The sequence below is a fragment of the Canis lupus genome, chromosome 4, assembly GCF_048164855.1.
Source record: "Canis lupus baileyi chromosome 4, mCanLup2.hap1, whole genome shotgun sequence".
In the NCBI taxonomy this organism is placed as follows: domain Eukaryota; kingdom Metazoa; phylum Chordata; class Mammalia; order Carnivora; family Canidae; genus Canis; species Canis lupus.
The window spans coordinates 64,119,866-64,145,034 of NC_132841.1; the positions used below are offsets into that span (position 1 = coordinate 64,119,866).

The 25,169-nt window shown below is 34.3% G+C and overlaps 1 long non-coding RNA gene across 1 annotated transcript in view; it reads right to left on the reverse strand.

The window, feature by feature from the left end:
- LOC140631604 (uncharacterized) overlaps positions 1-23,409 on the reverse strand; it is a 54,699-nt gene extending 31,290 nt beyond the window's left edge. Inside the window, exons 1-2 of the long non-coding RNA XR_012029133.1 lie at positions 23,262-23,409; positions 18,946-19,101 (exon numbers count right to left, since the gene is read on the reverse strand). This is a non-coding gene — a long non-coding RNA (uncharacterized lncRNA). The remainder of the gene's footprint in view (positions 1-18,945; positions 19,102-23,261) is intronic.
- Positions 23,410-25,169: the final 1,760 nt, after the last annotated feature.

Below are 25,169 nucleotides of genomic sequence, written 5' to 3' on the forward strand. Positions count from 1 at the left end.
CAGTCTCCTCTCTTGATTCTTCCACTGATGCTCTCTCTTTCCATCCTGCTTTCTGAGCTCAGATTTAATTTTGGAAAAATATTTTCCTAATTGTTACCCTCCTCTTAAACTACCCCCATCGTCTCCTCATTTATCAAAACTTAGCTTGTCCTAGGACTTTCCCATACCTCAGAGTCAGGATCTGCTGTCACTGTAGCATCTCATATCTTTATTCTTCTCCCCTCTCTTGTTTCATTATGTATTCCTCTGTGTTACTCCCAACAACTTACCCTCTCCCTGTCACATTGGAAACAAGCTCACCAGTCTTTTTCTTCATTAGGAGGCTACCATTGTGTGAGAAATATTGATAAGAAATACAGTCAACGTGTAAGAGGAAATGGCTTTGGGGTTGGCTTCATAAAATAGAAGTAATTAACTTAGTAAATTGTGCCAACTGGACTTTGTGGAAGGAGAAAGGAAGGACTTCCAGGTATTCTCATCAGTGAGTTCTTCCTTGACTTTATCTAAAATTATCTTTAGGTAATAAATCATAAGGTCTTCTATCCATTGTTTTAATATGCCAGCTTTGGTATTACTACTTGAAAATAAGCTACAGGGGATCCCTGGGTGGCTCAGCGGTTCAGCTCTTGCCTTCGGCCCGGGGTGTGATCCTGGGGTCCCAGGATCAAGTACCACGTCAGGCTCCCTGCGTGGAGCCTGCTTCTCCCTCTGCCTATAACTCTGCCCTTCTCTCTCTCTTCTCTCTCTCTCTCTCTCTGTGTCTCTCATGCATAAATAAATAAAATCTTTAAAGAAAAAAAAAAGAAAATATGCCACAGTGCACATGAATGCAGGACAAATTGAGCAAAAGCCCTTCACCCTGGTGCCAAGGGTTTGGAATCATCTTGCACACTATTGATTCACTCCTTTTCCTGCCTAGCCATCACTGGGGAGGATTCCCTCCTGTCTTCTACCTCATTATCTGGCTGGTCTTGTGATTAAGTTTTGTGACTTTCTAGACACCAGTGTTTTTCCTTCCTTTTAAACCCACTTTTGCCATAGGATTACTTATTGAGTTCCTTCATAGTGTTTCCTTCTAAAATCTGTTCCAACACAAGTCTTTGACCACTGCCTCCCATTTTTCCTGGTCTCTAACACTCTTACTCCTAGAATGCCTTTTTCTCTGTCAATTGCTACCCCTATAGTGTTTTTCTTTTCTTATTGACCATACACTATAGTTTTACAAAGATAAGCACCAGTATGTTCAGTACTACGGTCCTTATCTTTTCCAACTGCATCCATAAGACAAAGCTTCAACGTTGGATCAATTGCTCCATTTAACTTTCCATTTTCATACCCCAGCTACATGCAGGTAGAGAAGACAGTATTCTAATTGAGGAAATTTTTGCCAATTCCTTATGGTGTGCCAAATAGTAAGCAGAAAAAAGCAATGTGCTCTGCCTTAATGGAATTTATGATAAACCAGCCATGCAGATAGAAACTGAACTTTAGTGTTATATTTTACTGATTCTTTTTCTGAATTTATTAAGGTCTCTCTTCTATTCTTCACAGAAACATCACCTTTCTTTAAACCATCAAAATTTCTCAGGAAATAACATTTTACCTTTCACTGAGAAAATCAAGGCCAGCATATATGAATATTCACTTTCTTTCACATCCTTTTGTTCAAGATTAATCTTTTGTTATGTTTTGAGTCTCAATTTCCTTCCTCCACCCTCTATCACCAACCTTTACTTGATAAGTTATTTCTTAGTTCTCAATCTTCATTTTTTCTTAATACCTCTCTTTTCTTATCAGAATATCTTTATAAATTTCACATTTTAAAAAAGAGTCCAGGATGCCTGGGTGACCCATTCATTGATTGAGCATCTGCCTTTGGCTCAGGTCATGATCTCCTTGCAGAGAGCCTGCTTCTCCCTCTACCTATGTCTCTGCCTCTCTTTCTACACCCCTTATGAATAAATAAATAGACTCTTTTAGAAATAAATAAATAAATAAATAAATGTCCATTTTCTAGCTATAGTTAATTGAACACTTAGTACATGCCAAGCTCTGTGACAAGTTCTTTACATATTTTATTTCATATTCATGATAACACAAGAGATGTAGAATATTTCCATTACTTTATAGATGCCACAACCTGGACTTACAGAAGTACGCCACACAAAATAGTAAAAATGAAATTTGAGCCCAGGTCCTTTGTTCCAAAACCCAAGCTTTTAACCACTTTGGTATTTACTTCTTTTCTCTCCTTGATGATTTCATCTGTCACTTACTAGTGTGGTGGTTGATTTTATGTGTCAACTTGGCTAGGCTATCATACCCAGTTATTTAATTAAATATTAATTTAAGTGTTGCTGTGGGGATATTTTGTAGATATGGTTAACATCCATAATCAGTCAACTTTAAGTAAAGCAGATTACTCTAAAATATGGGGGGGGGGGGTGCTCATCCAGTCATTTGAAAGGCCTTAAGAACAAAAACTGAGGTTTCTAGGAGAAGTAGATATTTGTTCTCAAGACTACACATCAACTCTTTTCCTGAATTATCAACCTGCAAGACTGCCCTACAGATTTTGGACTTGCTACCCCCATAATTATGTGAACCAATTATTATTTTTTAAATATCACGCACACACACACACATATACACACACACTTCACTAATGGTTCTATTTCTCCCTGAAGAACTCTAACTGATACATATAGCAATGACTTTTACCTATAGCTCCATCCCTTAATTCTTTCTTGCTTCTTATCTAGATATTTAACTGTCTATTGTACTTCTCCATACAAGTGACCAAAGGAAATAAATTCATTTCCAAATTGTGTTTTTCTTTCTACTCCTTTCCCAGTGTGTTTTTCCTCCTATGTCTCAAACTTGGTAAATGGCATTTACCTACTCAACTGTCAAACCAGACTCTCTGCCTTGCCCTGAATCACTCATATGCTATTTCAACAAATATTTCTCCTTTGTCTCTTTTTTTTATCTGTTGTCCAGGCTTCAGGCAATTTGCCAATAACTTTGCTTGGACCACCATCGTTTTTGTCTTCATTATTGCCATGACACTCTCTTTCTGAGAATGGTTTCTATTTTCCTTATGGAATCTGAATTAATATACTTTTTAAATCATTTTTAGTTGCCTCTCCTGGCTTATATTTACCTTGGTTGACCTCTATCATAGTAATTATCACACTGGCTTATAATTGCACCATTAAGAGTTTCTTTTTTTCCCTGATACACTGCATGCTTCATATTTTGTCCATCTTTGTATTTCTAGTGCCCAGCACAGTGTTTGACATCCAGAAGGAACCAACAACAACAAAAAAATGATCAGTGAAAGAATACTATTTAATATTTAAGTAAGAAGTAAAGAACAGATTATACATTTCATTTGATTGAATATCTGTGATATCCACAGCTAGCTGCCTTCAAAATACTTGTTCCCTTTTATTATTTAAAGTTGGTAGGTAGTGGCTGGCCAGTCTGACACCATGTTTTCCAGCTTCCCTTGCAGGTAGATGTGGAAATGCAATTACTTTTTTCCAAGGAGCTGTGGTTTTTTGAAAAATAATGTTCCTTTTCTCCTTGTTGTATACGGACCTTGAGTCATGACAAAACTATACCTTGAAAGGTTTCTAGATCTCTGAATCACCACCCAGAGGAAAGTATGTGCTGATCTCATTGTAAGTTTATGTGAGCAAAAATCAAACACAAATATCTGTTACAGCACTGAAATTTTGAAAGACTACTTGTCAGAACAGCTATTTTTTCTAATTAATATAATATTCAACCTAAAGTTAAAAATAATATATTTGTAATTTGTTACTCAATGCCATTAAGGATATAAAATTGTCCCCAAGTTATCAGCCTTCATAGTGTCAAATTCATTATCTCAGTCAACTTTACCTAAACTGAGTTTAGAAGGTTGAAAAGCCACTGATTTGGGTAACAGAATTTGGATATATTCCCAGTCTTTCTCCCACCACATAGCTGTTTTTGAGAGCTAACATAGAATTTAACCAATTTCAGAAAATATAGTTGAAGATTCAAATTTTGTCATTATCAGAAATTGCCTTATTTCTAAAATGATGATAGCTATCTTGATTGGCTGCCTCCAACATGTCATTTTTATTTATTTTTTAAAGATTTTATTTATTTATTAATGAGAGACACAGAGAGAGAAGCAGAGACACAGGCAGAGAGAGAAGCAGGCTGCCCTCAGAGAGCCCAATGTAGTACTCAATCCCCAGACCCCAAACCACACCTGAGCCAAAGGCAGATTCTTAACTGAGAATCTCTTGAGCCACACAGGTGCCCCCCAACATGTCATTTTTAAAACTCTATTTGAAAATTTATTTTAAGAAATTTTATTTAAATCTTTTCTTTAGTTCAAAGGATACTCTTTTATTGAATTGTCACCAAAGGCTAAAAATAAGTTTTACAAGATAGAAGTAAAAACAATGAACTAGTTAGAATGAGTAATTTATTGAGGAGATCATTGAACTTCATTTAACTATCATGTATTTCTTATATCTATGAAATATCAAAGTCAGAAGACCAAAAAATGCTGTCAATATAGTTTATAGTTTGTATGTATAAAACCTTATAAAAACACTTGTGCACATACCACTCAATACCTACAAATTAACTTGATATATGGTTTCAGTTAATAATCAAACCAAACAAAAAGATTTAGGAAAAAAAATGTTAGTGGATCAAGGATGTTCTACTTTTTGTACTAAGAATTTGCACCATAATCCGATGAATACCTGCTGAATCACTCAATCTCATCTTTAAACAAATTTAAAATAATGCCAAGAAAAATAAAACAGCTTGTATAAGTCGGTTTCTTTGTGTGAGTCAAAGACCATTTTTTTTTTCCAAATTGAGATGGCATGATTTCTACAGGAAAAGTCAGGGTAGTTTTTAGTGGAGAGGCACCTGGAAATAGCATATGTTTTGGCTAAAACTACCCATGATACATGCTCAGGAAAAGGTCCTGAGAATAGATTGCCAGAGATTTCTTATTCTATAAATATCTTGCTTTTCTCCTAATCACTTTGTGGTAGAAGCCAGAATGGCAATCTTGACGGACATAGGCAGCTAACTAATGTATTGATGTAGGATAGACCCGTGATCCTGTGCTTTACCTCTTTTTCTATTGAATTTAGAAGATATAATGCATGTAAATCCCTTAAAACTATTCTGGCAGAGTAAGCATTCAGTACTGGAAGAGGCTATATATCATAAAGTTTAAGTGCACATGCTCTGGAGCCAGACTGCCTGGGTGTGAGTCCCAGTCCTACCACATCTCCCCATGTGACTCTGAGCAAGTACTTAACCTCTTTGTGCTTCAGGTTTCTTTTCTTTTTCATCTGTGAAGTACGGATAATAATCAAACTACTTCATAGACTGGTTGGGAGGATTAAAATGGTAAAAGCATGTTAAGTGTTTAGAGCAACACCTGTCCCATAAGGGCTTAATAAATTAGTTATTATTACTTAGCATGTACATGATGCTTAATAAATGTTAGCCTCTTCCTCCTATCAAAAGGAGAAGTCATTTTATTAATTGTAAATGTAAACCCATGTTTTCTTTTATAGTTTTTTTTTAACATACTTAAATGCCATTTTTCCCTTGGATACTTCCCAGTTGTCTTTTTTCTTATCACAATTTAAAATAAATTATTGTTATTTTTTTAAACATGAAGGATGTCCCAAATATTTAAAGAAAGTAATTACATACATTTAAAAGAAATAATTCCTATTAGGATCTTTAAAAATTAATTAGATTTACATTTGAAATCAGACTGCATTTTTAAAGCAGATTATTTCTCCTTAAGGATGATGATATAGAGAATTCATTTTGAGCCTTCAGGGTATAAACAAAGACACTATTCAAGTTTCATAAATTCTTTTAACATGCCAGATGTAAAATCAATTAGCTGTAGTAGAAATATGGCCTCATATTTTAAGGACTGCAACATTCTAATTGCTTGGTCTGCAGTTTTGGCTTTTTTTTTTTTTAATAGTAATATAAGGGGATTTGGACTTAAACATTTTTCATTTCTAGAATGTTCTTGGTTGATTTTTGAGAGTACCTAATATAAATGCACTAAGAATCTTCTTCGGAAATTTAAAAACAGAAAAACACATCTGTAATTTCAAAAGGACATCTCAGAAAGGTCTTTACCCATAATAAATAAAGGGCCATCAACAGGATTCAACTATAATCCTTAAATATTTGTTATGAGTTCTCAAAATTGTAAATGTCTATTCTAGAAACACTCTAAAATTTATGTTTTAAAAAAGATTTCAACAGACTGAGATTGTTCAAGTAGATTAGACCCTGCCTAAGAAAAGATAAAATAATACTTTTAAAAATATAATCACAGGTACTAGTGATGACACAGTAGCTTACCAGAGTGGCCAATTAATGACTTTAGATTAGAGAGATCAGCTGGTTTGACTAGACTTAGTTCCACATACCTCTATGTAAACCTTGATCACATTATCAGAAAAATAAAGCATGGACAATTTGCTCGACTTAAATGGGTAGTTCACAATTAACATCTATTAGCAAAGCCTGTTCTAATGGACAGGTATGTTTATGCTAGCTTTTTATCAGTTCCTCACTTCCCCTTTCCAGATCAATTACTTGCTGATTTTCAGACAAAATTCAAAGTACTTCCTACCAAAGACACTTTTAACCATGTCTCTAATCTAGATCAAAACCAGGACATTTATTTTTCTTGCTCAAATGTAATATAGTCTGGCAGTCACTTATCTTAAATATTTGAAGCCAGTTATGACTGGAAATTTGGGTTTTCTATATTTTGAACAAAAAATGTTATCTATATATAGTATATTTCATAACACTCCCAGCAAGGTATGCAGCAAGATATCATAATTAAAAGCATTAATATACCTTCAGCATAAATATATAGACATTCACTGTAACTAGAATAAATAGATAACATAAAATTACTGAGTCACCAAGTAAGTTAACTAAAAATGTTAGTTTTATAGAACATTAGAGATTTCAGAATTGTAAATAAGTTATTGTGGATCAATAATATAAAAATAATGAACTAAAAGTGGTTCCCAATAATTGCAAATTTAATAAATCAATAATTTTTATTGTTATAACCATCTCACCAATAATAGTTCTAAACTCCAGACAAAGTTTTTTTTTTAAACTCTACAAAGGGGGGATCCCTGGGTGGCTCAGTGGTTTAGCGCCTGCCTTTGGCCCAAAGCGTGATCCTGGAGTCCCGGGATCGAGTCCCACATTGGACTCCCTGCATGGAGCCTGCTTTTCCCTCTGCCTGTGTCTCTGCCTCTCTCTCTCTGTGTCTCTAATGAATAAATAAATAAAATCCAAAAAAAAAAAAAAAAGACTCTACAAAGAAACTGGAAATCAACTAGCAGTAAACCGAAACTGGAGGTAATATGACCCTTGAAAGGCCAACTAGGTGAGATGCACAATTATATATTTTTTGGTCCCATAGGGACACTAGCTGGTTCATATTTGCATGCAGAAAGAGTCTGAGGAATCAGAGGTAGAATTTGGGCTATCCAGACTGGCTGGAAAATGGTTGGATAATGCCAGAAAACAGCCACAAAGAAGAAAAGGATTTGAAATATATGAATTACATATATATTTTTTCAAAGCCAAAGCTGATACTTTTTTTCACATTTTTTAATTTAAATTCAATTTGCCGATATATGGTATAACACCCAGTGCTCATCTGAGCAAGTGCCCTCCTCATTGCTCGTCATCCAGTTACCCCATCCCCCCACTCACTTCCCCCCATCTGCAACCCTTCCGAAGCTGATACCTAAAAAGTTTATTCATGGAGCAAGACTCCAAACACCAGAAAAAAACAACAGCTGGAAGCATGAGAGTTGAAAAGAGACTTCAAAATTTGCCTGTTACGAAAAAAAAAAAAATTGCCTGTTGCTGAGAGTTCGGATTTAAAGTTTCAGTAAACTGGAAGACCATAATAAATTGGCTTTACATTGTACTCTGGAAGGAACAAGAATAAGGAATAAAGACCAAATCCCAAGAGTAAGGACTTTGGCCTAAGAATAAGGGCACAATAGAAACAGACCTTCTCTAATAAAGCCTAAAAGCAAGCATTCATGATATTAAGGTAATCTATTAGTAATTTAATGGCATATCAGAACAAAATTCCCCATTTTTATTCCTTATGCTGTACCTTTTATCCCCATAACTTATTCATTTCGTAACTAGAAACCTATACCTCCCACTCCCCTTGACCCATTTTGCTTATCCCATCCCCCAACTCCTCCCTGGCAACCACCACTACCAGTTTGTTCTCTATATTTAAGGGTCTGTTTCTGCTGTTTTGCTTGTTTTATTGTTTATTTTGTTTTGTATTAGATTATACATATAAATGAAATCATATGGCATTTGTCTTTCTTTGTGTGATTTATTCCAGTTAGCATAATACCCTGCAAGTTCATCCATGTTGCTACAAATGGCAAAATCTTCTTATTTTCCAGGGATGGGTAATATTATATTGTGTATCTATATCACATCTTTATCTGTTCAACTATCAATGGACACTCAGGTTGCTTGCATATCTTGGCTATTATAAATAATGAGGTACCCATATCTTTTCAAATTTATATTTTCATTTCCTTTGGGTGTATACCTGGCAGTAGAATTACTGTATTCTAATCTTTTGAGGAACTTCCATACTGTTTCCCATAGTGGCTGTACTAATGTACATTCCCACCAACAGCGTATGAGAATTCTTTTTTCTCCACATTCTTTCCAATACTTATTACTTCTTGTCTTTTTGATTCTAGTGACTCTGACAGTTGATATCTCATTGTGATTTTGATTTGCATTTCCCTGATGATTGGTGATGTTGAACATTTTAATGTCTCTGTCAGCCATTTGTTTGTCTTCTTAGGAGAAAAAAAAATGTCTTTCCAGATCGTCTGCCCATTTTTAAGTTGGATTATTTGTGGGTTTTTTTGGTGTTGTTGTATAAGTTCTTATTATCCAAACCCTTATTGGATATATCATTTGCAAATATCTCCTCTTCTCTCATTCAGCAGGTTATCTCTTCATTTTGTTGATGGTTTTTCACTATGCGAAGGCTTTTTGTTTTGGTATAGTCCCATTAGTTTACTTTTGCTTTTGTTTCCTGTGCCTAGGACATATATTTAGAAAAATGTTGCTAAGGCCAATGTCCAAGAGATTACTGTACATATTTTCTTCTGGGAGTTTTATAATTTCAGACCTCATCTTTAGTCCATTTTTAATTTATTTTTGTATATGGTGTAAGAAAGTAGTTCAGTTGCATTCTTTTGCATCTGACTGTCCATTTTTTCCAGCACAATTTGTTAAAGAGATTGTCATTTCTCTATGGAATATTCTTGCCTCTTTTATCAAATAAGCATGGGCTTATTTGCTATTTTTCAAAGGAAGATAACAGAATAGTTTCTGCAACATACCTTCCACAATGTTTAATATATAACAACAACAACAAAAACCTACCAATCATAGGGAAAAAATTCAACCCATAGACCAGAGTGGAGCGGGGTGATGGGTGGAGATAAGAAACAGAGCCAGAGATTCATAGATGTTGAAGTTAGCAGACAACATAACCAATATGTTGAATTTAGAAGACAAGATTTCACAATTACTTAGATGAACATATTAAAGAATTTTCAGGACAAAATGAATATAGTGGGTGAATTTCAGGACAGATATGGAAGCTATAGAAAAGAAACAAATAGAAATCCTAGGGCAAAAAAATATAATATCTCAATTGAAAAAATATTATATAGGCTTTATAGCAGATTGTATACACACAGACACACAAAAGAATCAATAATCTATTTATACTAATCTATAGATTATACAAGTGAAAGCACAAAGAGAATACAGACTAAAAAGAAAAAACAGAACCTTTATGATATATGAGATTGTATCAGGAGATTTATCACTTGTGGAAATGGAATCCAAACTAAGGCAATGTCACTTGGAATACACTGGAAAAGGAAAAATAAAAGTGTTCTTAACATACCAGAGTTGTCAACAAAAGTCTTTCATTTATTAAATACTTACTGTGTATCACTAATCTTGCCACAGGAGATATAGCAGTGAACAAGAATGACAAGATTTCTGGTTCCATGAAACTTACATTCTAGTTATGGAAAACAAACCTTGAACTAAAAATTTAAATTATATGGCTGATAGTAATAAGTTCTTTGATGAAAATAAAATAAATTGATATCATGGAGGATAACCAATTACCACTCAAAAAAAATTCTGAAAGTTTTCTGTGGTGGGGATGACACTTGTAACCTGACAGCACAGAGCAAGTCCTGTGAATATAGAAAGAGAAAATAACTAATGTAAAAGGTCTTAAAGTAGAAGTTTCACATGTTTGAGGAATAGAAAGATAACAAGTGCAGCTGGAGAACAGTAAGTTAAAGGGACCGTCATATAACTGAGGATGCAAAGGCCAATCAGGACAGGCCAGAGAAAGGAGCTTGCAATTGTTTCTTTATGCAATGGGAAGACATTGAAGTGTTTAAATGACAGGGTGGATACATGCCATATCATGCCATGATTTATGCTTTTAAAACATCACCATGGGAGGGAAAAATGTTATGGGGTAGGAGGAAGTAGAAACAGGAAATTTGATGTTGATTACACAAGGTAAATAGGCATAAATTCCTAATCGGGAATAAGAAAAAATAAGAATCAAGAATGAATTTAAATTTGGGGCTTGAGCAATTGGTGGATGGTGAACATGAGATAAAGAAAACCATAGAAGGAGTATAGGTTTGGGATAGAAATTAAGATTTCAATTTTGGACATGTTAAGATTAAGGTCCCTTTTAGATGTCTAAGTAAAGATATGAAGTAAGTAGTCAAGTATATGAGAGTAAAGTTCAGAAAGAAGTCCAGTACTATATCTGTAAATCGGGGAAGTCCATGGAATAAGATGCTCAAATCCGTGAATCATTTAAAGAGAATTATAGTTAAAAGAAATAGCTAAAAATTCACGGGGAGCCTGCTTTTCCCTCTGCTTATGTCTCTGCCTCTCTCTGTGTGTCTCTCATGAATATATAAATAAAACCTTAAAAAAAAAAAGAATTCAGTCCCAATTCAGTCCTTGGGCATTGTAAAATTTAAATGTGACTAAGAACGCATGGACAGTAAGGTAGGAGCAAAACCAACAGAATATACTAAAAGCCAAGAGAAGCAGGTGTTCACAAAGGAGTTATTTCATTTACTCAAATATTTATCAAGTATTTACTATGTAACAGTCATGTTTTAGGCACTTGAGATATGTCAATGGCTATAAAGGGTATTAAAAAGGATAAAACTATTATTATGAAGATTATTTTCTACTGGGAAGATAGACAATAGAATAATAAATGTAATAAATTTAAAAATAATATTTTGGAAGATGATTTTTTGAAGAAGATTTTTAATCAATTAGTTTATTTATTTTTAAAGATTTTATGTATTTATTTGAGGGAGAGAGAGGATGAACAGGGGGAGGGGCAGTAGGAGAAGTAGATTCCCTGCTGATCAGGGAGCCTGATATTGGGCTCAATCCCAGGACCCTGGGATCATGACCTGGGCCAAAGGCAAACACTTAGCCGACTGAACCACCCAGCTCCCTGAAAAAGATTTTTTAAAGTAGAGCATGTTAACAGGGTATAGAACACTAGGGGTAGTGGAAGAAGTGGTTTGTAATTTAAAATATTGTCCGAATAGAAAATTATTAACTTTGTTGAAGGCTATTGGAAGATTAAAAGAAAAACTGAAGACATTGCAACGACTTTTCCAAGATAACACTCTCTAAATTTGGAGGTACTGAAGAATGGTGCTATGCTGATGGAAATTATCCAGGATGGATAGAAAGAAATTGATGATGCAAAGCAACAGAAAAAAAAGATACGGGGTGAGGAATAACTTGAGAAGCTGAGAGCAGATGGTATCTCAAAACATGGTGAAGGTGACTGCTTTGGATAAAGTTGACACAAATTGTTACGCCCAATTATTGTTAGGATAAAGGGAAAATGAGGTGAATTTGAGTAGGTTGGCAGGTAAAGGATGGTTGGAGAAATCAGATGAGTTCCATTTGATTATTTCTGTTGATCCTATGAAGCACAAATGTAAGTCCCTGGTTTAATTTCAAGAGAATTTCATGATATGCTCATTAGGTATCAGTCATACTTCTTTTCTTCTGGCTTCAAACCCAGAAAGGATAGAAGAAACAAGAAGCCAAATAGAAAAATAAGTATCAGTTTGTTCATTCAATCAGTAGAAAACCAGTGAAATTGTACAGTACGCACAGCTTGATATTTGGATCCAGAGTTCAAGGGAAGCCTGAGTTGGAGAAGAACACTACATAGTCAATAGTTAAAGCTCTGGATTTGAATGAAATCATTTAGAAAGAAGATAATAGTGAGCAAAAAGTACAGAACTGAAAATGGAACCCTCAGGAAAATTCAGATTTCAAGTACAAAAATAGAAAGATGAGCTTTCTAAGAAGTAACCAAAACATTTAGTAACTCAGAATTCAACATATTTAGTTAGAGTATCAACTACAAAGAAAAATTAACTAAGATAAAAGAAGATGAGGCTATGGAAATAGGAATTTTACGAGACTAGATCTAGAGCTGGACTCCAATAGATTGAAGACTAAAAAGGAGGGAGGGAAAGTAATAATATTGAGATTGATCTACTATTTCAAGAATCTTGGGATGCCTGGGTGGCTCAGTGGTTGAGTGTCTGCCTTTGGCTCAGGGCATGATTCGGAGGTCCCTGGATCCAGTCCCGCATCGGGCTCCTTGCATGGAGCCTACTTCTTCCTCTGTCTCTGTCTCTGCCTCTCTCTCTCCCTGTGTCTCTCATGAATAAATAAATAAAATATTAAAAAAAAAGAATCTTGACAGTCATGGGGAAAGGGGGGAAATGAAAATAATTAGATGTAGTGGACTTTTTGCTGTATAGGTTTTATATATTTTTAATGGTAGAGACTTAATCCAGTTTATTCTGTAAGAGCAATGAAAAGTAATAAGGGGAGTTTACTGACATAAGAATGAGAATAATCAATAAAACAAGTACCTCATGGGTGAAGAAGAATGGTGGCCATAGCAGAAGGTGGCAGAATGAGTCTCAGAAAGTAAATGTATATAACTTGGTATGTACTGGTAAAGGAAAAAAGTGATCTCTTGCCTGAAATTCTCAGTTTTCCTGGTGAAATTGGAACCAAGTGAAAATAGAACAGAATAAAGGAAAGAAAATAAAATCGAATGGGATTCTTTTCCCTAAGTGGTTTGCTCAACCTGGCCAAAACCCAGGGTAAATAGAACAAAGAAATGAACATATAAATCTATGAAATGAGATACTACACAGAAAGATACTTACAAAAATTAAGATTTCAAGAGGACAATTCTTACTCCGTAGTTGAAAATTACTTTCCCATCTCCAGTCCCTCATGAAGAGATTCATGCCTAAGAATTTATAAGATGAACTCAGAGTTTTTTAAAAAGCAAATGCAGACAGTATAAGTCATATGATTAACTAAGGCATGCAAAAACCAATGGCTCATGTCTTTATGAGTTATGACTTGAATAAAATTTTAAAAATGAAAAACAAAGGGGTTATTTCCTTTTTCTGATCACTAAAACAAATCACACCAAATCAGCCACACTTGGTCCTAACAGATTAATGCCATACACAAAGTACATGAAAGACAGGCATTTGATAAGAGATTTTAGTGAGGTTCTTGTTGATGCACTGAGCAGAGTGACTTATCAACAGATTTATCCAGGGGAATTGGTAACTGACAGAAAGATTGCCAATTAATAGATTGATTCCAGTCAGTAGGAACGTGTCTAAGTGGAAGGTTGAAGAGTGCAGTTTTCAACTTTACCTGTTGCAAACAGCTTATCAATGACTTGGATGCTATAACACATGGCAAGCTCATGACAGGAAGAAAAAGCTAAGAAAAATGAAAGTAAGTGTGTGTAAGATGGAGAAAAGATAAGGAAGGAAGGAGGGAGACAGAGAAGGAAGACATAGAGTATCTGTCCATTCATCTCCATACCCACTGCCACCGTTTTCATCATCGTTTTCATAATTCTTGTCTGAAGCACAGTACTACCACCCTATTTTCTTGCTACCACTTTTATGGGTGCCAAATTTATAGAAATGTAAAATCAGAAGGCAAGTAAGAAAAGGAAATATTAGAAGCATTAGTGATAGTGTGAAAATATGTAAAGATGGTGGCCTTTGGAGCCTGAAAATTTGGGCTTAAATTTTGACTCTCTAGTTACTAATTACATGACTTGGTCAATTTATTTAATCTTTTCGTGTCTCATTTTTTTTCTCTGAATAAAAGACATGTCTATCATAGATATACTGATGGAGGATTCAATGAGATTATGTAGATAAAATGCCTGGGTGATTTGTTCCTATTAAGTTGTTGCAATGAATACATAAAAAACTGTTGTAGGAACTGACAGTGATTAGCTTCAAAAGGGAAGGTGGAGAGGACAAGAGAATTGTCTTCAAAAAAGTAATTGTCTTAATACCTGAATACTTACTGCTTCAGGTATCATATATTTTAAAATTTGGTTTATTTTTATTTTATTTTTTTTTAATTTTTATTTATGATAGTCACACAGAGAGAGAGAGAGAGAGGCAGAGACACAGGCAGAGGGAGAAGCAGGCTCCATGCACCGGGAGCCTGATGTGGGATTCGATTCCGGGTCTCCAGGATCGCGCCCAGGGCCAAAGGCAGGCACTAAACCGCTGCGCCACCCAGGGATCCCTAAAATTTGGTTTATATGAAAACAATGGCCTATGGAACAATGGATAATATATCATAGAACAAAGATTTGGACTCAATATTAGAAGAATATTTTCTGACACATAGAATTTTGAGAAAATATATAAACTGCCAGGGGATATAGTGAAATTCCAGTTATTGAAGATATTCCAGGAGAGGATGGAATATACCAAAGCAGTCATCAGGAGCTGCATGTACACAGCAGAAGACAGGATAAGATGGCTATAAAATTCCTTTCCACATTTGACATTTTAAAATTTCTCATAATTTCCTTCTCATTTGGGGTAATTCATATTAGAGATTGGAATATAAACTGTAGGTTTTAAACTGTATTTTTATCTTAAAACAGCTGCAATATCACTATGCACCTAAATCAGAAGGTTTGATCGCCCATACATCATATATTTAGATTAAGGAATATTGCTGCATTTAATTTTTTATTGTCTACTCACTAAATACACACATTCACACACACATACATAGTAAAAGTAATTATTTTAACCTATTTGACACATACATCTCTCTGAAAAGACTATTGTGTTGCTGATAAAAATCATAAACCGTTCTTTGGGCTTATTCTACTTTTGGAAAACCTTAAAATTGAGGATTATCTACACCACCTATACTCTTTAAGTCTGAATTCCCAAAGAATGCATGGAATCAGAGTTCCATTTTTTAAAGCTAGTAAATGCATATTTAGAAAAGAATAGAAATAAAGAAATTTCTACTTTTTTAAAATTATTTTTTCCTTTTAGATTCCTAGTCTGAGAGGAAAAAAAAAATTACTGCCATACTTGGCATTTCTGCTTACTTAGCCATAAAAGGAAATTATGTTGCATTTTTTTCCAGTCTAAAAAAATAGCAAATCTATAGCTGTGTTTCTTCTTCTGTTTACCTCTCTTTTATGACAAGAATGAAGATAATGACCAAAATATATGCAATACTTAAATGTTGTCAGATATTCGTCATATTTATATTCTTCACCGACTCCACTGTCCATAGTGATTTAATACTACATTAAAGTCAAACCTGGGAGGACATCATAAACAGCTCTTGTTTAAAGGGCATTGTGAAGGAGAGCCTTTAATCTGATTGATGAAATAAATGGAAAGTAATCTATCCTCTATTCAACAGCTTGTTGATGATATGAAAGAATTCCTACTCAAGCAAGCAAGGCTTTAAAGAGAAAGACCTCTTTCATCCTGTCAGCCTCTCATTTTTAGAAAAAAGTTAAGTTTTTCATCATGGTTCAGGGGAGTCCTTGTAAAACGTTCATTGAAAATTTAAGAGCAATTACAGTGTCAGACAGCTAGAAAAATTGCTTTTACTGAGTGAGAGTTCTCTGACAGATGCATTGTGGGAGAATTGATTCTTTCTAAGGGATAAGTGAATTGTCATTGTTAGGCTCTTCTCATGACATCTAGCTAGATGTCATCTGCTTTGTAACAGAAGATTTGAATCAGACAACTGTACTCAACACTAGACAGTGTCTAGATTAGTTCTGCAAAGAAATAAGGCTTTGCTCTGCATGGCATCAACTGAGCTTTTAAAGATTACAGATGAGCAAGGGTTTCAAAAAAAAAGTTAGAAAAATCAAAAACAAAGCTTTATAGCCACTTCAGAAAGCCTGGATGTTTAACCTGTAAGGAAGTCTGTCAAATCCTTGTGGAAACCATATAGAGAAAAGATCAATAGGATACCTACTGGCTCCATTAGCTTGATGTAAAAGGGGGAGAGGGAAGCTGCTCTTCCACAAGAGAAACTACATTATTCCAGGGATTATGCGGGATCAGTTCACTTTGCAGAGAAGAAGAAGAGAAAATGAATGAAGATTCTTGGTGGGCCAGGACTGGAAAGAAAGGGCTTGTCAGGTAATATAACTGGTGATAAGAAAGTGGCTTATTGACTGGTAGGTGTCTCTAATTAGATGTTCATTTGCATAGGGGAAGATGCCAGTTCTAATCTGGAGTGAGGCTGGAGGAGATGTGCAGAAAAATGGCTGTCACTCAATCTGCTGCAAGCTAAGTCTAAGATAATTCGTGAATTTTGTACTCGCTCGTTATTCACACTGACTTTTAGAGTGAGAGAATATACTTGCTGTGGAAAAATATGCATTTTAATGAATAAATAACTCTCCACATGTCATAAATTTTTACAACCTCATGCACATTAATGCTTGAATTAGGACTGAAATATTTGGCTATGTACACATGAATGAGAACAATTTAGTATACTTGATGTGATAAAAAGAAAAAGAGAAAAAAGTTTCAATGTTTTTAGAAAGATTATTTCCAAAGTGAATTTCTTTTTATTTATTTTGTTCTTTTCTATTTATGTTTTATTGTAACATTTTATATTCAATAGGTTTATTTTTGACAAACATCCTTCACTGAATTAGCTTATGAATATTTTCAATTAAACTTAGCCAAACATAAACAGTACCATTGGGTGGATAAGCCATGAGTAATTTCCATTTGGGGGACATGGTTGGCATTGGCCAAAATAGATCTGGCTGTTCATAGAATGGTTTGGAAGTTCTTAAATTTTTGTGTAATTGTGTTTCTAGTTCCCAGTAAAATTGTGCACTTAAAGTCCAAGAACTTTAAGGTAGTATTTTTTAGAAATTTACCTCAGCTTTAGCAAAATTTCAAGAGATTAACTTATTTAACTTTCTCCTTTCTTTAACTTTTTAAATTGATCTTAAGTATTTTATGGATTGAAACCATCATAAGAATATGTAGAAACACCGTCAGCACACCATTTGCAAGAAAAGCTTTTGTCTTCCCAAAACAGTGCTCTGTATCTATATTCCTGTTCCGAGCATTCTTGCCATTTATGTTTCCCTGGAGCCCTTTATCAATGTTTATTTGAGTCCTCAAATGAATTGATAATGATTCAAAAGGGCAAACTTGAATTCCACTAGCAGAGTGCAGTTAAAATTAAACAACACACAAATCTGACGGCTTTCATTTCTGGTATTTTCCTTTTAATATCCTCACACATTTGTTTTACTCAGGTTGGCAAAGTGCATTTAAGTAGTTTACTAACAACTGAATTATTTCATGTGTCTCCACCCTAAGCAGTGATACATTATTCAGCGAATTGCGTACATGAAGAGGAGTATGTTATCCAGTCAGTGGTGTTACAATTCATAGTGTTGAGAGTGATCAATATCACAATATACACTAGGTTTAAAAGAACTTACTTGATTGTGTAAAATTTTATAAGTATAAATCTGACAGTGAGATAATGCAGTTAAACTAATGCCACAAACACACAAATATCGCATCTATCAGATATTTAAAAACTAATAGGCAACAGAAATTATGTTTTTTCAGCTTGCATAGAGTGCATTCCTATAGGATGCTTCTATAATGAGATCATTCACAGTTAGCAAATGGCAGAAATAAACTGAATAAAATATTTCATAATACATTACAAAAGATAAACCAATACAAAAATGTATAAATAGAAACATGTAATTCTTGTACATAAAATTTGTTTTTAACTTGTTAGAAAACATTGCAAGATATTCTCAGTCTCAAATAAAGGCACTGGAAAAGGGGTAGAGCTATATTTGGTCATGTGACCTAAGTACTCCTTAACTCAACGATGTGAAATATGGAACAAGCACAACCAAGAGTCTTTTATTCATCAACAATTGAGCAATCTAAAGTTACTCATGAGAAGACAGATGAATGAACTTGTGAAATCTATTTTATCAGTGGTCTTAGTAATCCATATAAAATATGTTATGATCATACATTCTGTTAAATGGCTATTTTCCAGTGGAAAATAGATTTCACTTCCATTTTGTCTATTGGCTCGTTTCACCCAAAATTTTTTCTAACTAAAATTGATGGCAGTTACAGAATATCGTTTTCTCCTTTCAAATGCATCTTAATATACTTAAATGGATAGAATAGTTGAGTTTCAAACACTTTATGAGGAGAAAACAAATTTTTAATTGAGGAAACATAACAGAAGATAATTATTTTAGTAGGCACCTTTAAATTTTTAGAGAATTGTAAAAATTGTTTATTTTAATATATCACCCTTAATATATAGAAAGAATTGGGGCACCTGTGTGGCTGGGTCAGTTAAGCGACGGACTCTTGATTTGGGCTCAAGTGATGATCTCAGGATTATGGAATCGAGCCACCAACAGCTCTGCACTCAGCGGGGAGTCTGCTTGATTCTCTTTCCCTCTCAGTTGGCCCCTCCCCCGACTCACACTCTCTTTAAAAAAAAAAAAAGAATAAATATTTTTTTTAAAACAATAAAAGAAAAATGTACAGAAAGAATCAGTATCAGTTGATGAGTGATTCCCTTGTAAGTCCAAGGCCCTATACTACAACAGTCACCATTGAGGATAGATGTGTTTCACCTTACCATTCTTATTAGCAAGCTATTGTACTATATTGGTGCAAATCCTCTGCAATTTCTGAGAGGCATGTCAGAAAAAAAATTCCTAACATTTACTGTGAAATTTTTATGGGGACTCCATATTTATAAAGAAATAAAATAAATGCTGTGTAATATTTATGGTGGAATGAATGGCTTTACTCAGCAATCAACTGCCCTAGTTGAATATGAAATAACTTGTCTGTATCTATGTTTGTGTAACTTTACCATCTGTGGCAAAGTTCTAGTGTCACATTATGAAAGTCTCAGTAGAGTAGGCTTTTTTCTTCCCCAATATGAGTTCAAGAATTACTTTAATCTTTTTTCTTCTATAAGAAAAGATAAATGTTATCTGCTGTATATACCTGATGAAACACTTATCTATTTTGATAATTAATGAATCCATTTTAAGCACATGTTATACTATCCATCTTTTGTGGTTCAAAAATGGATGACAGTGTGATTATGTCTTTGTGAGATAAGTAAATGTGTGTATTCTTAGATCATGTGGCTTTTAAAATATCAGCAAAGTAAAACTGTTGTTTTTCTTAATCTGGACTTCAAATTTGGCACTTTTGTCTATTTTAATGAATGAGGGTATATTGTATCATAGTTGATAACTAAAAAAAATAACTCCACAATGTTGAATAAACTAATGATTTATGCTTATTTTATATATTTATATATTTTTCTAAGATGTGTAACATAAAATATTTCTCTGGGCAGGGTTGATATAGATATGAGCAAAAGATACAGTCAACCCTATTTACTCATGTGGTAAGAAAGTGTTGAGAATGGAAGCCACATGGACCCCCTCAGAGCACCACTCATGCCAGTGGTTCTAATGAGCAGTGACTTAGAACAGTCAGTATTTTTTAACAATTCAGCCTTCATTCTAAGTGCAGCTAACCTGTACAGTTAGCCAGCCTAGTTGTGACTTCAGTTTGAAGAGTCATGAAATTAAATATAGTGTTAAGAGTTACAAAACTTTATTCTTAAACTTAGAAAATTAAAGATAAACTTAGATACTATTTTATATTCCTATAAAGGATGTCTAATACCACAATTAGACATGCCTAGGAAACCTGTTTTATATGTTTAAGATAATAAAGACCCCAAAAGTGTTTTTCTAGGATACTCTCTGTCCTCATCCCATCCATTTAAGCACCGTCTTATCTAAAATTTTGCAAGTTCTTCCTTAAATTCATAGAAACACATTGCTCCTGGTCACATTACCCTGTACTTGAACTTAAAAAAGATTAACTATTGGAGGGACGCCTGGGTGGCTCAGTGGTTAACCAACCGTCTGCCTTCAGCCCAGGGCGTGATCCTGGAGACCTGGGATCGAGTCCCATGTCGGGATCCCTGCATGGAGCCTGCTTCTCCCTCTGCCTGTGTCTCTGCCTCTCTGTGTGTGTGTGTGTGTCTCTAATGAATAAATTTAAAAAAAATTTAAATAACCACTGGAAAGCATTATAATAATGTTACAAAATATAGTAAAAGCAGATGATGTAAGAGATAAAAGTATGTCAAACTAAAAATTGTACCAAGAACTGGTCATCAAAGTTTAAACAAGTTGGAATTAATAAATTAAACTGTTAAAAAGTTCTTTTTTTTCCATTTCTTTTTCATATTTCTCAGTGTATAATCTGGAAACTTCAAGTTACATAGCCACTCCCAGGATGTGATACATGTGTCCACATCACCTGACAGACAGCATTCACTTAAATCAGTTGAAAGCAAAGACAAAAGGTAAAGTATGCCCAGGCTGTTAATTTGTGTTTAATATATTATGAAACTTGCAATATCTTTTCATTGAAATGTATTTTATGTGGGAAGAGGAGACAAGAGGACTTAATATAATCCAAGACTTACTAAATGTCTTTTGCTAGTTATTTATGAGCTCACTCACTTTATTTTAACTTTAACTAATATGATAGATTTTCTTGGATCAATTAGTTATTTTGTGACATTTAGGCAGTAGAGTGGGAAATGATGAGGACAAACAGATTAAACATTGAGCATTCCCTAGTTGAGCCTTTTTGTTATCATCTTCTGTTGTAATGGCATGCTACCTTTGGGATTTGCGTTCCCAAAGTGATTAAAGAAATAGAGAGATAGAAAGAGGGAACTGGTTACAGTGGTGATAACAGGCTATCTCTATGGGTTATATTTAAAGCTGTGATGACACTAAATTCTTCTCGTAAAAATACATTGTTCTTTGTGATGTGTCTCACAGACATTAAGAATGACAAATAGTGTGTCATATCAAGAATTTCTTATATAATTATGAATTACTTTATTTAGTGAAAATTACTCTAATTAAAGAGAGGTTGGTATAGTGTTAAATTATGCTTATTATCATATTAAAGAATGTCAAATATTTTTAATTGCTGATCAACAAGAGCATAGGTTATGCAGCATTTCCCAAAGTCATTTGACTTAGAGGCTTTATTCAAAAAATGTCTAGTTGGACAATATTTCAGTGAAACACGTGTTGGAAAATGCTACCCTATTATAGCTGTAGATGACAAGGTCTATACCTTGCAATAAACACATTGTACATACATAAGGCAACTTCGGGAACAAAAAACGAAAGCATTAGATCACACTACAGATGATTCTAGACTTCAGAGAATATGCAAAACAAAATCATTTTCCAAGGTCTTGACTTTGCTCTCAAAACATTATAGAAACTAGTTCTGACAGAATTGGTTGGTGTGCTTTAAATTCTATATTTTACGACTATCAAGAATTCATAGGAATATTCTTTTTTTCCTTCTGACAATTCTCTTCATCAGGCACTTAGCACCATATTTATATTTTTTATAGATTTTATTTATTTATGAGAGAGAGAGAGAGAGAGAGATTGAGAGAGAGAGATGTAGGCAGAGGAAGAAGCAGGCTCCCTGTGGGGAGCCTAATGCGGGACTGGATGCCAGGACCCTGTGATCACTACCTGAGCTGAAGGTAGACACACAACCACTGAGCCACACAGATGCTCAGCGCTATGTGTTTTAAAATAATCTCTTCACTTCCGATTAATTCCTTATCAAAAACTGTTTTACTTTGCATCATCTTAAACTTCTGGAGATACCACATATTCTAAGATAATATATAATCAAGAGCTAAAACAAGTAGTGAAGATGAGAAGATCTCTAAGGAAAATAGAAATCACTGTGTCCTGGAATGCTTAGCAAAAGTCCTTAGAAAGAGTATGAGTGAAGGTATTACACAAATGCTCGAGTAAAGAAATATCATGGTCAGGAACATGCATGAGGAAGTTCTCTAAGACTATCAGTATATAAACTAAAATGATATGACAATGTGACCACAGTGTAGTTTTTGGTGTTGTCAATATTTAATTACTAAACTGATCTTGAAAATCTGAGATAAATATGAATGAGAAGAATGTCTCTATGCTTCCTGTTTCCTGTTCTTATTCACATTTAACACTGATCGTCCTTTGTATTCTTTTTTATCAAATAATGCAATAGGTTCCTATTCTCTGATCCTTGGATTGTATCAAGAACCAGAAATCCAGTGGAAAGGATGCTTGTCTAAGTCTGCAAATGCCTATGCTTGAGCTTGTAGTCTGTTTCTGTAGCCCTGCCTACAGCTGTCCTCAGAATAGTGCTGAGCTATGACAATGTATACCTGACCCTATTTTAGGAGAGATTTATAGAGGGCCTTGTTTCTTAGGAGCAGAACACAACCTGGACTGAACCCTACTACAAAGAATTTTTCCCTCTTAGTCTATTTATTTAATGTGCCACACTTTCAAATGCTACCATCTGCTCCACTCAGCCATTAGTAGCTTGAGATTTTGTTGATAAACTGCCCACCTTAATTGATATATTGTTTTTTAATCTCAGCATAGCTTTATAAACTATTGACAATTAAACTGTGTTTAAATGAACCATATAAATTAAGGTGGTAAATAGTTTCCTCTTTAATTAATTAAAACCTGAGTAATCTTGGTTTTAAATACTTACATTTTTTCATTCCTCTTTGCTATGCCTTCCATTTACTAAACTCTCTCACACACATACACACACACACACACACACACACACACCTTGCTGGCTAGCCTCAGTCTTCAGAAATTCTCAGGTATCCAGAATTAGTCTGACATGAAGACAGCCTAATAAGAATCTTGATGTTGACATGGTTCTAATTGATGCAATAATTACAAATATAGTTCCAAAATGGTCGAAAAATGGGGGTTATATTTAGTGAATCCTGATCATTATTTTACGGAATAATGTGGAACTTTGCACTAGGTGATGACATCCCCAATCCCTGTGCAAAAGCTACACATTACACAGCAGAGTTTTAAGAATGGACAAAAGTGATCAACTGGTATGGTAAGCCACAGAGATGAGAAAGCAGTGGAAGCTGTGATCACAATGAAAGTGATTTGCAGTAGGGTTGGTGGCAATAATAGCAACAACTGTTTCTTATTCCAACCAGTGCCAGGCAGCAAATTGCAGACACTCAGACAATGGGAAGTGTTAAAAAGATAAAAGATAGGGCAGCTTGGCACTTGAGTAGATAACTGGATGCTGGGGAGAAGCAGCCAATTGCAACCTGATACAAATCCCCTAAAAGGCTTCAATGTGTCATCTGTGGGCATGCCAATCATTGGAATTCAGAAGCCTTGAAGATACAAAACAGTGCAGTGAAAGACAAAGTAGTACTTAGTAATGCAAACCTGGGTTTGGAAATTAGATTCAGTCCCTTTACTAACTTTGTCACTTTGAGCTCTCAAACTCTCAAACTCAGTTTTCAAATCTGTAAATTAAGATCAATTTATATGCCTCCTATGTTTATTATAAATACAAAATGAAACCACATATGTATAGTACAAAGCAGAAAGCAAATAATAAATATTTTTAAAAACAGTATTGTGTGTCATTTAGCTCTGGGCTCCCTGCAATTTATTAGATCTATTGCTTTTTATTACAGAAAATACTTTGGAAACTCCAACAATAAATTACTGTTAAAAATGTGTTAATTAGAAGCTATGTTGAACATATATAATGTAAATTATTATTTAAAAAACTTCAGAAATTCATCCATTCAATATCTAGTAGTAGAAATTCAATGTGAGTAATTTAGAGATAATTGAATGTTATCATCTAATATTTATTATATATTTTGGTCTTTTGGTGTGAAAATTTCTATAAAAGTGAACTCTTTTAAATTTATTTGGAAAAAAAGTCAACGTAATGAATTAGATGCCTGTTTTGGACAGATACAATAAAGCTATAAATGGCTACAGATCACTGCCATTTGAAAGATTTTTTTTTTTTTTTAGTTTGATTTCAGGTTTTTTTCTTTGTCTCTAATCTTTGCTTTTGACCTACCAAATATTATGTAGGCTATGCCTCCAAAATGCAACTCAGTAAAACTCTGAAGCACGCATACAAGCATCCCCCTGACACAAACATGCTCATTCACAATAAGTATCATCCATTGGCTACTAATTAGAAAATCAAAACCACCAAATTTGCTTATATTTTTGGTAAGATACAAGTTGGCAGGATTTGATGAATAGAGATGTGAAAACATTTCTGGGAAGTTACACAAGCTTTGATGTGGAGAATTAAGATACTATTTGACTTCTCACAAGACTTTTTTTTTCCCTTACCTGTGGGTTCTTAGCTGTGTTCCAGAGAAGCAAGTATGTCAGATGAACAACCTTCAGACAAGTAAATTATAACTATCTACTTGCTTTGGTGTAACAAGAATAATTTGCTTGTCTAAAAAATACAGCATTATTTGTTTATTAAAGCAAAAATTTTCCTCTGTACTTGTAGAAAAGGCTAATTCTGCACACATTTTTGTACATCAGCTTGTAGATATGTTTTTCCAAGTGTTTTTTGGGGAAGAAGCAATTG